This window comes from Saccopteryx leptura, chromosome 6 (assembly GCF_036850995.1).
Source record: "Saccopteryx leptura isolate mSacLep1 chromosome 6, mSacLep1_pri_phased_curated, whole genome shotgun sequence".
NCBI classification, from domain to species: domain Eukaryota; kingdom Metazoa; phylum Chordata; class Mammalia; order Chiroptera; family Emballonuridae; genus Saccopteryx; species Saccopteryx leptura.
In genome coordinates, this window is record NC_089508.1 from 174,335,577 (window position 1) to 174,350,645 (window position 15,069).

Consider the following 15,069-nt stretch of genomic DNA (forward strand, 5'->3'; position numbering starts at 1 on the left):
GTACATGTCTAAGGCAAAGGTGAAGATCAAACCACAGTTTTAAAAAATATGAAAGGTTAAGCAGAGAATGCCTCTCTATATAACTCCAGAGAACTGAGGCCTCGATCTGAAGAGCTCAGAAGTAAATGTGCACATGGCCTAAAGAGGCCAGAGAACAAGTCCTAGGACCCGGGAAGGTCAGATGGAAGAACCAGTTTGCCCTCCAGCTCTGCCCCGACCTTGTTCACAGTATGCTCTCAGGCAAGTCCCTTCGATGACTGGAGTTTTTGAGTTGGAAGGGACCTCAGAGAGTCCCTACTTCAGGTTGTTTTTAATTATGTTCCACAGAAACATGGATCTCACAGTTTATTCTTTAAATATTCATTGTGAACCTACTATATCCCAGGTATTGGTCCAAAAACTGCCTCTAGGACAGGGGTCGGGAAACTTTCTGGCTGAGAGAGCCATGAACGCCACATATTTTAAAATGTAATTCCGTGAGAGCCATACAACAACCCATGTACATTACGCATTATCCAATAAAAATTTGGTATTGTCCCGGAGGACAGCTGTGATTGGCTCCAGCCACCCGCAACCATGAACATGAGCGGTAGGAAATAAATGGATTGTAATACATGAGAATGTTTTACATTTTTAACGTTTTTTTTTTTCTTTAAAGATCTGTCTGTGAGCCAGATGCAGCCATCAAAAGAGCCACATCTGGTTCGCGAGCCATAGGTTCCTGACCCCTGAGCTAGGGCTATTCAGAGGGGAAAGGAGGAGCCATGAGACAACATTGCCCTCTCCTGTCCTCCTTTAACCATGCCCTCCATTATCATCTGCCCTATATTGTCACAGCCATTAAGACTTATTTGGAAGGAGAGACTGCATGGCTTCAATTCCTTTTACAAAACAATGTCTACTCTAACATTCCCAGTTGACAGACAACAAGCCCCAGAGAGTGGAAGTGACTTGTCCAAGGTCCAGCCATCATTTTTAGCTGGTGGTCATCTGCAGAGTGAGACTCTTTACCACCATGCTTCTGAGCCCCCATGTCCTATGATGGAGGAGTGACACCAGCTATTCTCTAGTGGTCCCTTCAATGGCCAATTTAATTTTCAGAATTTCTCAAACACACACTATTTGAGCAGTATTGTCGTTAGCTGTGTAGCAATCATGGCTTTTTAGTCCGTGACTGATACAAATCTTTTCCTCTCTGTCCCTCTGTGCCCTTCGTGTTCAGGCTGGAGAACTGTCAGGGATATTGGTCTGGGCTTTATTTAATTATACTGAGCTTGTAGCATGTATCTCAGGGAAACTGGGAGGATGAACAGATTGTCATAATTACCTGTATTTATTGAGTGCTCAAGGTAGTGATGGTTTAAGCAGCTGGAGCTCAATTTCCTGTTGAATATGCAAATACCTCTTTGATCTATAAAAGCTAACATATCCTAGATAGATGTGTGCATATCTAACATCAGGACTAGCAGCCTCACATGTATTGTGAAATAGTAACAGACAGGCATGAATAAGAGTCTAGTCTCTGTCAATTGCCACTGGCTAGCTGTGCTCTTGCCCATGGGACCTAGCTTCTCTGAGCCTCAACCTTCTCCCTCTAAAGACAAGTCCAAAAATTCCCACATCACAGGAATGTTTAAATGGTATGATGAATTAAGTGGTACACAAAGAGTTTAGAAAAGGGTTGGAAACATAGTAAGCTCTCCATAAATAGTCATGCTATTACTATATTTTATTCTCATCTGGTTTATAACCTCCAGGAAGTCTTGGAAGCCTCAGAATGAGTCCTATTTCATTTGTGATATTGTTATCATGCATGGACACATCAGAAACACGTTTTTAATTTCTCTTTAGAGCTTAACTTCAGGAATCTGCTACCAATGGGGGGGAGAGAGAGAGAGAGAGAGCGAGAGAAAATGAGTGATGAAAGGGAACAGGAGAGAGAGAAGAAGGGGCTGAGAGAAATAGAACTTTACTTGTGACTATAGTATGGTTCTAGTTATCTACCTGCAGCTTAAGTTGGTGGCCCCTAACTTTCTCAGGCTCTTGCAACAGAACAGGAGCAAGCCCAGTGCCTGTAACTTCTACTCAAGCGCCCGAGTAACCTTCAGAGGTTACAAAATGGCAGCTTGCAGAAGAATTGGGTGTGACCCACAGATTTCCTAAATTTTTAAAAATCTGTTGCTAACATCTTAAAATCCGGGAATTTCACCTGAAAAATCTGGGTTTCTGGCTTCTCTCTCATTTTACCTTTCATAATAAATAGTACAGTCTAACATACATAACTCAAAGCAAAACTATTTAGCTCAGTAATGTGTCACATAAGTAACACCCCAGTAACAACCACTTAGGTCAAGAAGTATAATGTCAGCAGCCCTCCCCACCCTTCTCCCAGGAGCCCCTCTGTCCTTTCTCAGCACAACGTACTCTCACACCAAAGGGAATCTGACTGTTATAACAAGATTTGTTTTTCTTTACACATCAGCTACCTAAGCATGCATGCCTCAATGTTAAAAGCTTAATTTTGCCTACTTTTGAAATTTATATACATATAAAGGGGGTCATCCAGTATGATTCTGTGTGTGTATCCGCTTTCCTTTGCCCAATAGCATACCTACAGAATTCATCCGTGTTATTACAGACAGGTATAGTTTGCTTCTTTTCATTTCTGCGCAGGATTCAATCGGATGACTGTGTCCCAATTCTTCCCTCCATAATTCTACTGTTGATGGACATTCGATCTGTTTACACTGTGGAATAATAAGACTATAATATTCTTGTGTATGTCTCTCGGTGCACACCTGCACATATTTCTGTTGGAGATAAACCCAGGAGTGTTGTGAGAATGTTCAGTTTTTAAAAATACTGCCAGATAGTTTCCAAAGTGTCTGCACCAATTTATACTCCCACCACCAGGATGTGACGATTCTCATTGCTCCAAGTCCCCTCAAACACTTGGGAACGCCAGTCATTTTAATTTTAGCCCTTCTGGTGGGGGTGTAGCAATAATTCACTGTGACTTTAATTTGTGTGTCTCCTGGTGATTCATGAGGGTTATATCTTCATTTCATATGTTCACCGAAATGTTGACATGCTTTTTGAAGGAATAACAGACAGTCCATGCCTTCTCCTTATTTTCCCAGTGTGTTGTCCTCATCTTATTGTTGATGTGTGTTCTAGATGTGGGCCCTTGGTCCAATGTGTATGTTGCAAATTTCTCCTCCCTTTCTGGAGCTTGCATTTTCATTCTCTTAATGGTATCTCTTTATGTACAGAGCAGAAATTGTTCATTTTAATGCAGTCCAGTTTCTCAGTTTTTCCTTTATGGATATTTTCATATCCTGTTTAAGAACATCTTTCCTATCCTGAGGCAGGAAGATATTCTTCTATATTACCTTCCTGCGGCTTTGTTTTCCTATTCAGATCAGCAATTCATCTGGAATTGATTTTTGTGTGTGCTGTAATTTAAGGATCTAGAATTAGTTTTTCCACATAGATATTCAACTTATGGCACCATTTGCTGGGGAAAAAAAAAGTCGTCCTTTCCCCCACTGAACTGTAGTGGCATCTTTGTCATAAATCATGTAATAAGGATATGTGGTTCTGGTTGTGGTCTTTTCTATTCCACTGATCTGTTTGTGTCTCTCAGGTTTTAGATTTAAGCTAAGTGTTTGTATCTGGGACAGCAGGTCTGTCCACCTATTCTCCTTCAAATTTGTTTGGAATCTGTCGTTAGACCTTTACATTTTCATATAAACTTTAGAATCAGCATGTCAAATTATAAAAAACAAAAAACCTACAGGGAATTTAATTGGGGTAGCATTTAACTTACATATCAGTTTGGAAGAATTGATATCTTCAAATAGGGAGTTCTTCAATCCAGGAACATACTTAGGTCTTTCTATGTATTTTTCAGTAACGTTTTGTGGTTTTCAGTATGTTCCCAGGAACTTGCACAAATTTCCTTAGACTTATTTTCTAGGTATTTCATGATTTTTTATGTTATTTTAAATAGTATCTTTTTATGTTGTATAAATGTTGTAACAACATTTTATGTTGTTACAATTGAATTTTTTTGCTTGTATATTGAAATAGAAATGATTTCATTTACACTGATTTTACATCCAGTGACCTTGCTGTCTTAGCAATGCTAATGGTTTTCCATCATGTGTTTTTGGGTTCTCTAATAACACAATCATGTAACTTGTGAATAGTGACCTTGATATTTTTTCCTTTGCCAACCTCACCATGATATTATCATTTGTATCCTGTTGACTAATAGTTTTTAAAATTTTTTATCTTGATTGTGAAATAAAGTGCCTGTAATTTTCTTTCCTTATAATGTCCTTGTTCGATTTGTATAGGGGTTATGCTGACCTCACAAGTATAGGAAGAAAATACTCCTCCATTCTGTTCTCTAGAAGAGTTTGAGTAAGGTGGGTGTTTTTTCATTCTGGAATGTCTAATGGGCCAGAGCTGCCCTGTGAGCACAGACAGCCAGACCACTATACGTGGGGGAACTTCTGCACTGAGAGCTGGATTATGGTCTCGGACATGCTGTGAGACCAGGACAGTGCTGAATGCAAGATTGAAGGCAGGCTGACTTAGAAACAGATGGGGTATGGAGTCCGCTTCCAGGGCAGCTGCCGAGTAAGGAGTATTATCAGTGCCCTCCAGGGTTCCAAGTAAGGAGGACACAAAGCCACCAACAGTGAGGTGGAAAGTTCAACTCTCCCTGTCAGTGATCTGGAAATCTGTAGGCCTTGTCAAAGGGTCACTGGAATGGAAGAGAGCCTACAAAGACTTCCAGATTCCCCATAGAAGAGAGAAATATGTGGTCTTAAAGAGAGAGAGAGAGAGAGAGAGGAGGGAGGGAAGGAAGGAAGGAAGGAAGGAAGGAAGGAAGGAAGGAAGGAAGGAAGGAAGGAAAGGGAAGAAAAGAGAAAAGAAAAGAAAAGAAAAGAAAGAGAGAGAGAAGCAAAAGAACAACTCTCTTTGCTCAGTCTAACACAATGTAAATTTTCTGAGAACAGCTACTCTATGCACAATAATCTCTACCACCAGGGAGAAGGTGCATTTTCTAATTGTGGCCAAGAATGTAGTTCTTCAGAGCCAGGCTGTCTGGATTCTAACCCTGATTCCCTATACACTCGCATGGTGACCTTGGGCAAGTATTTAATTTTTCTGTGTTGCAGTTTCCTCATCTATAAAATGGGAGTAACAGAGACACTCACCACAAAGGGTTGTTGTGAGGATTTTAAAAAGCAGTGCATACCAAGTACCTAGAACAGTGACTAGCATATAGCAGAACTCAAATAAAAACCCCAATGTATAATTAAATTTGCCCTATTAGTATAACTGTTTAACAGTTTTGACCATGTTTATCTTGTGTTCTTTCAGAGCCTTGAGTTTCTTATCTCTGTTCTATCCTCTTTCACTTAAAGTTCTCAATAGGCAGTCTTCATAAGATTATTTCTTTCATTGTTGGATGTGGAAATTACATTGGTAATTTCCAAATCTTGCTGCTCATTCCAGAAAGCTTTTTGAAAACACACATTTCTAGGATCCACCCACAGAGAGTCTCATTTCATAGATCTGGATTGGAGCCTGGGAAGCTGAATTTAAAAAAAAAAAAAAAACTGCTACTAATGATTATGAGATGCAACTGGTTTGAAACCACTGGACTGTAGTGTAGCAACTGTTAACTAGTCATGCATTTTGCAAACTGCTAGTCAAACCATCAGTGTCTATTAGGTACAGTTGGGAATAGTTACACCATAGAAACTGACATTTGCATTTTTTTTCCCCCTGGAGAGCTGGTTTACTATCACATCACCGCCTTCTCAGCTCCTGGCATTTAGAATGCCTCTGTCTGACCTGGATTGTTTGGGACTCAGAATCTCCACTGTTCTCTGAGGTTTGATTGATTGAGGTTTGGATTTCCTAAGCAATGGGCTGCTGTTGAAAGGGCTTTCAGCTCGATATCTCTACAACCGTAATTGAACTCATTTCTTCAGGGCGAGGCAGAGTTAAAAACCGTCTGCTCGGTGGTGACTCCGGCTTAGAGATGTGTCATAGTTGGTCCCTACAGAGATTTAAAAGTTTGAGGCAGTTTTTTTTAAAAATTATGGCTTAGCATATGAAACTCCAGCTTCTCAGCTTCCCTTTTTAAAAACATGGAAAGATCTGGACCAGTTTTTCACTTGGCAAAGTTTGGCTAAAGCTGAGTGAACGTCGGCAGGCAGATGAGTGTTCTGTCACTGCCCGTTTGCTCATTTGTGCTTCCTGGTGGCCCCCTGGGGCTTGCGGCTCAGAAAAATGGGGGCTTTTCCAGAAAAGGGCATTAGGCCTGGATGTAGGAGATGTGAGCTGATCGCCATCATTCTGCTTTTAACTCACTGGGTGACCTTGGTCAAGTCACTCTCCCAGTCTAAACCTTAGTTTCTTATCTGTGAACTAGGGACATGCTGGCCTGTTAGGAATGATCTGAAACGGGATAGCGTGGTGAGTGTGCTTGACCACCAGCTGCAGAAGAGTAAGAAATGACGGCTAAATGTTGACTTCTAGTTTCTGTTATTTATACCTACATGGGACTGAATAATTCCAGGACAAGTTCTGATAAGAGGAAATTTTTGAAAATATTGGAATGCTGAGAATAGATGGGGAGAGAGCATCTCATGGCAAAAAAAAAAAAAAGCAGCCTGACCTGTGGTGGCGCAGTGGATAAAGTGTCGACCTGGAAATGCTGAGGTTGTCGGTTCGAAACCCTGGGCTTGCCTGGTCAAGGCACATATGGGAGTTGATGCTTCCAGCTCCTCCCCACCTTCTCTCTCTGTCTCTCTCTCTTCTCTCTCTCCCTCTCTGTCTCTCTCTCTCCCTTTCTCTCTCCTCTCTAAAATGAATAAATAAAATTTAAAAAAAAAAAGCACACAAAACAGAACTATTGAGTGAACCTGCTGAGTCTGCAGTTCTGAGAGAGCTTGAGGAACACGAGCATTCGAAGACCATATTATTAACCATCCCTGTTCTATAGATGAGAAAATGTGGGCCCAGAGGGAACATGGGCTTGGTAATCAGATCTGTTTATCAGAACCAGAATCACATACCTTTGTGTGGGTTCCTTAAACTCTCTGAGTCTCTGTTTCCTCATCTGTAAAATGGGAAGGTTAGAATCTGTCTTGTGCTGCATTGTGCAGATTCAATCAGTTAACGTGCTTTAAGAACCTAAAACATCTTGTCAATGTCCACAACACGGGAGCTGCTATTATTAACTCAAATCAGGCATATGCTCATTGAACCACTGGCAAACTGGGAAGTAGTTAAGAGAATGAGACATATTGCTAAGAGATATTTTCTTAGCAGAAAGGAACTTGTCATAAACCGTAAGTGGCTCCTTCTACTTCCCATTGCATTGAGGTAACTCCGGTCAGTATTTTCCCCAGCGTTTGCCACAAGATTCATAGGCCACCCCACCATACAGACCCATAGCAACAAGTTCTGCGAGTCAGGGATGGTGTTAGCATTCCAAAGTGTTTGCAGAGTTGGATCAGTGTGTGTTTTCCTTTCATAAATTCCAGGCCCTGCTCAGCTGGGAAAGAGAAATCTGAGCCCAAAGAACACGTATTTATTTTTGACTTTCGCCACCTTGCCTGCCTCTTCTCCGCTCCGCGTCTGAATAAGACAGCCAGCAGTGCTCCCCTACCCCTGGGCTCCTGAAGGCTGGAGCAAATTAGCATGCTTGAAGTCAGTTCTTCCTTTTGGACTGCGCTCCTTTTTCCCTCTCCCAGTAACAATTTCTGTTCCGGAGAGTACTTCCTCAGCCACTCCACGCCTAATGCAATTCTGTTTGATTTCTCCCCAGCAGCTCCCGAAAGGAGCCACTGAACCATGGCCCCAGCAAGGCTCTCAATTCCTGAGCACTGGCTTTCCGGCAGGAGCTATTCCAGACACGTCTTCATATCCAGTAATCACGCATTTAACCAAAGTGATTGACACATCATTTTCCCCCCTCTCCTACATCTCCAGCCCATTAGTCTTATTTGTCTTCCTTGCAAAGGCTCCCCAGGTTCGGATTCCTGTCTAATCAGTGAACGTACAAATACGTGCACAAGTCAAACACACCTACACACACACACAGATGTGAGAGGTGCCAAGTCAGTATCTGCACTGAATATTCAACACTTCATTTCTAGACTTCACGTCTCCCCCGAAGGTTTAGTCATCGGCTTGCTTCCTTCGTTGTCACCTCCCGTTCTCCCTCCTTGTTTCCTTTTCTTCCTCTACTTCTTTGCTTTATTTATACTTTTCTCAGAAACAGCCACTACTTTTGGTTAGCCATCACAGAATCTCATAGAAGCTTGAGGAAGTATTTTATACACGCCTCTCCTTCAGATTTGGAAAGTCCGTGTGCCGGAAAGGAAACCGCGTGCCATCAACGGTATTCTTTTGCCCGTAGGAAAGCTTTCAAGCCCCACAATCCTTACCCTGCACTGCATGGCTTGGACCCTGCCCACTGCATCAGCCGCCTCTCCACCACAATGCAACCAAACAGGTTCTTCAGTCCCTGCCTCAGGGCCTTTACACATGCTTTCTACTCTTTCTGGACCATCCTTCACATACAGGCTCTTCTTCATCACTCACCCTATTTATTCTTTCGATCTCAGCTCAAATGGTACTCCTTAGACCACCACCCTACCCTGTTCCTGTCCTTCTGGGCACTCATTACAACTCGTACTTATGTATTTATTTGAGAGGGTAGTTGCTTAATACTTCTTCACCTGTTAGAAAGCAAAATATCCAAGGATCATGACCTTTCCTTTTAATTTCCCATTATTTCTTCATTGTCATATACATCACCTAGAGTTTGGTAATAACATCAAATAGTAACAATAAAGTCATAGTGTCTTTTTTTTTTTTTTTTAGAATATACTAGTTTTGGTTATACTGCTCAAAGGTTTATTACATGTATGAACTCATTTAACACTTACAACTGTCCTAGCGGGTGGGTCTGATTATTATGCCCATTCTGCAGGTCAGGAAACTGACTGGTCAAGTCCCTCACCCACAATTCTACAGCCAGAAAGCACAGAACTGGCTTTTACGCCTGGCGTTCTGACTCACAAGCCTGAACCCTTTGTGGGGCCATGCTGTGCCTCTGTTCATCACTCCATTCATAGTCACTGAAAGGATAAATAAAATATGTATCCACATGGGTTAGTAGCAAAACTTAAGTTAAAATCTAAATTGCTTGATTGAGAACCCACTCCACCTTCTATTCGGACACCCTCTCAGGGACCAGCAGAATGTAGTGAAAGAAAGAGAAGCCGATGGACAACTTGTCGCTGATAAGAACCCTGTGAGGTAGCTTGTGGAGAGAAGTGGGAGTCATCCCTTTAAAAGCAGGCAGGACCCAGTGGCAGGTGGAGAAGCACCGACTGGGCTGAACAGGTCTTCAGCCCAGTTCTCCAGAAACTTCAAGTGGGTTTACAGTTATGAGCACCAACAACTTAGGTAATTCTCATGCTTTGGATGACATTTTCCAAACCTGAGCCTGAAGTGTCAGTAAGCATCAATTTTATAAAACTGCTGGTCAGGATTCCAGGATGGAAGCTGCAGGAGTATGCCTTGCTCGCTGTTGTATTCACGGCATGCAGAACACTGCCAGGCTCATAGTAAAGTCTCGATAAATATTTGTTTAATGAATTCATGGAAAATGCACACCAACAATTCCATCAGTAGGCACCTATTGAATACCTGTTATTAAGTCTACATAGTTCAAGATGCAATGAGGAACACAAAGGGAAATGAGTCCTATTCTTTTCCGTGGAGAGGCCAGAATCCAGGTGGATCTAGTAGTGACCACCCCTATCAGTAAAAGCCACCGTGTTTGGGGATTTGCTCTGCCCATTATGTCCCTTTGTACATTAGGTAATTTTTATACTTGCAGCAACCTTCAAGTAATGACACTACCTCAAATCTTCACTTCCAGATGTAGAAACTGAGGTTTACAGATGGTCATTTCTTTTTTTTTTTTTTTTCAGTCACAAAGCCAGGAAGTAGTGAAGTCAGGATTTGAACTCAGCTCTGTTTGACTCTGGAACCAACTATGCCAAATGTATACACCCTATTATTTTGAGGTCACCCTCTATGGGTGAGAGAAATGTTGGGACTGTAAAAGTCCATAGTATTCAAGGGCGGGGGCAGGGACAGAAAGAGCAATGTGTGTAAGGCTACTTAACCTTTGCAGGTTAGCATATGCTGCTTGCTTGCCCGGGTCTAATATTTCCATTCTTTTTGTTGTGTACGTCCTAGATTTAGGGACACTTCCTCCTGGAGGGCTTCTCAGACCCTATACAACCAGCTTAGTTACATCTGCCCTTGTGCTCCCTCTGGAACCCTTTGTGGCTTCTAATCATAATACTTCTTACCCTACATTCTAATCACTTGTGTTCCCCTCCCACCAGTCTTTGAGTTCCTCCAAGGTATTTTATCCTAGCACAGTACCTAGCATATAGAATGCCATTTAATAAACAGTTATAGAACGAATATTAGGTAGAAATAGTCACCATATGAATTCAACTAATATACAGCTGAATTCAAAAGGTGGAGAACGTTCTTGGGCAGTAATCAAAGCTTCAAGGAAAAGGACAGCTCAAAGGTGAGTTGGGGAGGACACACACACAGTGCCCCACGGCACGGGCAGAGTAGCCACTCATAGTGGATGAGTGGCACACTACGCTCAGTCCTGGAACTACCAGCAGGGCAAAGGCTCACGCACATACCCACAGACAGCCAGGGAGCTCTTGCTCAGGGCTCTGCTGCCCCTGCCCTGTGCTCGCGGGCTTCCCAGACCCCTGGTGGCTGTCCACCTCCACCACTGTGCTGAAGCTGAGCCCACAGCTACACGTACAGCTAATCTTAGCAAAATGGATGGAAGTAAAGTAATCTGAAAAAAGGTAAACAGCAGAAAATGAAGTGATTACCAAAATACATGGTGTGCATAGCAAGAATAAAAGTGTTTGGAGAAAACCTTTTTATCCCACTAGATCATGATGGAGGCAGAAGAACAATAGCCGTGGGAGACAACTTTCTACTCAGAATCACCTGAGCTGGGGGTTCATGCCCACTTGAATGGACCCATTGGTTCTAATGCCATGAAATGAATAGTCAGGAAGCCAGGTCTTAACATTCATGATTGAATGACTGAAAGAACGTTAGAGGAAAGTTTCCAGATATTTCAAATTACACATCAGCCTCCGACTAGCCCTGATGATATTCTTTCTAATGGTCACAAAGGAAGTCATTAAAGAATCCACAGAGATGATGGTGTCAAGTCCCTGGAACTTGACAAGGAAGCTCCTGAACAAGGGGTCCACACAAAAGAGAAAATGCTACAGGAATGACCAGAAAGGACGTACGTGCCATCTGTACCTGAGGTTATGAAGCAGTTCCAAAGAGAAAACTTAGACATTGATGGTAGGTGTTTGACAGCAATGCAAAGAAGGGGTGGCTCTTCTATAGCCGAGCAGACTATTACACTTCTGGAAGGGTTCTTCCTTTCTCCTGAGGACATGGTTCTTGGCTTTGAGCCCAGTGGAAGCCCTACCACAGGAGAGGAAAAGACTTCTTGGAACCTCTTTTAGAAACTAAAATACAAGTCTGAAGTTAGCATTGCAGCTTTCAGAGATTCCAAACCAAATAATAATAAAAAAGAAACACAGGGACTCCTAGATCTGCTTCCTGACAAAAGCAGGCACAGGACATTTCTCAACTCCTCTAAATGGATGGCTTTGTCAGGCAACACCGGCTACCACTGGGTGAACCTGAGGGCTTCAGGTACTTTGCGAAACTCTCTCTCCCTTCTTTGCCCCACCCACAGGTTGCAACCCATGTGTAAAGTAGTCGAGTTGTAAAGATATAAATAGTATTTAAAAATTTTAAAAACAAAGTTTAGTCGGGGCGAATGTAGACACTGAGATTCCTGTCTCTGGTTTTTTTTGACTGACTGTGAACCTAGGCAAGTTATTTACTCCTTCTGAATCTCAACTTTCCCATCTATAGCTGGAGATGATGAAATTTTTACTGTTGGGAAGTTGAAGTGAGGTCAATACGTTAGGAACTCAGCAGAGCTCTCTGCTCTTTGCAAGTACTTGAGTGTTTGTCAAGTCTGCTGCTGCTGCCACTTGTCTTCTAGTACTTATTATTGGGGAAGTTGGGAGAATAAGATATTTCAGGCAGAAGGATACTTATGAGTAAAAGCACAGATGTATGAGAAAATTTCCTGCCCATGGGCAGAAAGGCGATTCATGGCATTGACCAGAAAGTCTGTTGGATATTTAATTCAAAGAGATTCCTCTGAGCCAAGAAATCAATTGCTCAAAAAAATTGGAGAGCAGGTGAAATCATGCTCCATTCCTCTTTTTAAAAGCTAAACCTCCTTTTCCATTTGCATGAAACACCTTTTTCAATCCCTTTACTTTTAGTCTATTTGTATCTCTCATTCTGAGGCAAGTCTATAAAGTCAATCTAAATTTTAAAAATGATAATAAATATCAAAATAAAGAGTCCAGGGTGCATCTGAGTCCAGGACATGCAACTTTTCTGCTAAACATACAGGTGAGGCTCTCGTAGTAGCTGCCATTTTGTTCTCAGGCAGTGGGTGAATCAGCCATGTGATCCCCTGGGAACATGGGCTGCTGACTCTTCTTCTTTCTAGGGAAGAGTGGTGTGTCATTGACCGATATTTTTATCAGGAAGTGTGACACCAGCGTCACCTCTGCTTCTGGCTGTCTAGTCTATTGCTCAGGTCTCCTGAGCAGAAACATGAAAAGATGTGATTTGGTCCTTGTGACTGGGATTAGGGAGAGCGGGTGTGCTGGTATACACCCCAATCCTTTCATTGGTCTCCTTGCCTTTGACTGAGCCACCCACTTTCAGTCCATAAGACCTTACAAAAGTAGCCAAGCAAAGTATACTTCAGGGGAGGCCACTCCTCTCATCTTGTACCTCCAGTGAGCTTACGTGGCCAATTAAAATTGCTTATCCTCCTCTCTCTGTCTGTTAAGTGTACTCTCTTTTCCACCTTTTTTTCCTTGAAGTCCTGCTGATCTCTCTGCTCCTTCCACCTAAACAGCTGGCAGCCCGACACCCCCCCCCCCCCCACCATCACATGCACCCTCTGTTTTTGGCTTCCTGATGTTCCTCAAGCTGTCCCTTACACTTAGAATGCTGTCATTCATTATAAATATCAAAAGAGCCTAGATTTGTTTGAGAGATGGATGTAATAACAACTCAGAAATAACACTGATTATTTGGTTTCTTGTATACTAGTTTTCTTTCCAGAGATAACCTATTTGGTTTGAAATTCGCCTTAATTTTGTCACCTGAGAAGGGTGGAAGTGGATGGACTAGAACTCTCTGTGGGGCTGAGATAGAGGACATAATGGCAGGGTCTTGGTTTTAATCTGTCTAAGTAGGAACATTACAACCTCTGGGGTAGCTTTCAATCTGTCTGGTGTACGTTCCCGTTCCGCACGCTTTCAGACTTTAAACAATCTGAACATGTGGGAAACAGTCAAGTAGACAAACGCAGCATAAAAAGTCTTCGAAGCCGGATGAAAGCATAACATCACGCTTGCACCCTGCAGGCACGCTGGCTCCAAAGCTGTCTAGATGGGAGCTGAGTGATTTAACGGGCTTGGTCAGTGAACTCGGGCATTGGTCACCAAACAACAGATGTCAGGTAGGGAAAACAGCAGGTGAGTGTAGACTGGAGGAGGGGACAAAGGCTGCTGACGCAGGGAGGAGTGACAGCGCAGGATGTGGAAGAAGAGCCCAGGAGAGACTCTAGACCCACCAGGTATAAAGCTGCCTGGGGACCCAAACCAACAAAAACAAATAAAACACCCTAGCCCCTCAGGCATCCTTAAAGGAGTTGTAAGATACATGAATGCTCGGGATTGTTCATTAGCAACCAGCTATCATTGCCTGCTGCGCATCAGGTTCCGTTCCAGAGAGTCAAGGAGGACAGAGACGAGTATAAATGACAACGCCTCACTCCGGAAGTGTTTACTGTCTGTGACACTATCACACACCGGCCGAAGGAGAGCTGTGCGTGTTCAGTTCTTTTTACAAAAGCAGGTGCAGGTAGAGAACTAGGATTTTCTCTTCCAAATATGTAAAATTATTTAGTCACAAGAGAAACTTGTTCACCACTTTTTCAAAGATGGCATTTCCTGACGATGCTAATAATGGAAGCATGTCAGAAGAATGACCTCATCAGGTTCACACAGCTGTCTACCCGCGCAGACTTAGGTAACATACAGCCGTGACCTCACTTAGGCCGGGAGCAGATCTTAACTGCTTGAGAAAACCATGCTCAGAAATGCAGTTTGGTTTCAACTGCTTTCCTTCTTGACTGTTAACATTTTAATAACAGGCAATGTCTCACTCACGGGGCATACTTACCCCAAGATTCCACAGGGAAGGGGCCATGGCACCAATGAGTCATTAGACAGAATGAGAGTTGAGTCCTGAAATAGAAAAATCAGGAAGCATCAAACTCAACTTGTATTTAAGTCATTTGAACGTTTTGGTTATTTTATCCTACCAAGCCAGTCATGTAGAATCGAGGAGTCTGAAGATCTTACTCACTTGTAGCAAGCTGATGTAGGGCACTGCCCTTGCAGGAAAGACCTCCCTTAAAAGGACACTTTGAGAAGGTCACAAAGATGGGAGCTGTGTGTCTGCAGAGAGATACGAAGGAGAACTGGGCAGTGACGTGGCCCCTGGCACCAGCAAGAAAGAGGGATTGCTGCTCATATAACATGAAAGGTGTGGGTGAGGGTGAGCATAATGGGAGCTTTATCAAGGCAACAGGCAGAACCAGGAGCCACCATTTATTGAAAATGGAAAGAGGAATGTGCATCTTTATCCTACTGTCCACGAACTTTCTTTTAAGAAAAAAAAACAAAAAACCAGAGTGGGAGAATGCTACTACAAGTGCTTAGACTTTCTGGACTCTTCAGATCTGAGGCAGGACAGGACAAACACAGTGACAACATTGAATTTGGA

The 15,069-nt window shown here is 42.7% G+C and overlaps 1 protein-coding gene and 1 pseudogene across 2 annotated transcripts in view; both read left to right on the forward strand.

Moving 5' to 3' along the window:
• Positions 1 to 15,069, forward strand: part of GRIA1 (glutamate ionotropic receptor AMPA type subunit 1) — a 315,490-nt gene that overhangs the window by 121,729 nt on the left and 178,692 nt on the right. The gene's annotated exons all lie outside the window — the stretch shown is intronic.
• Positions 11,046 to 12,758, forward strand: LOC136376046 (adenosine deaminase-like protein pseudogene; annotated as a pseudogene).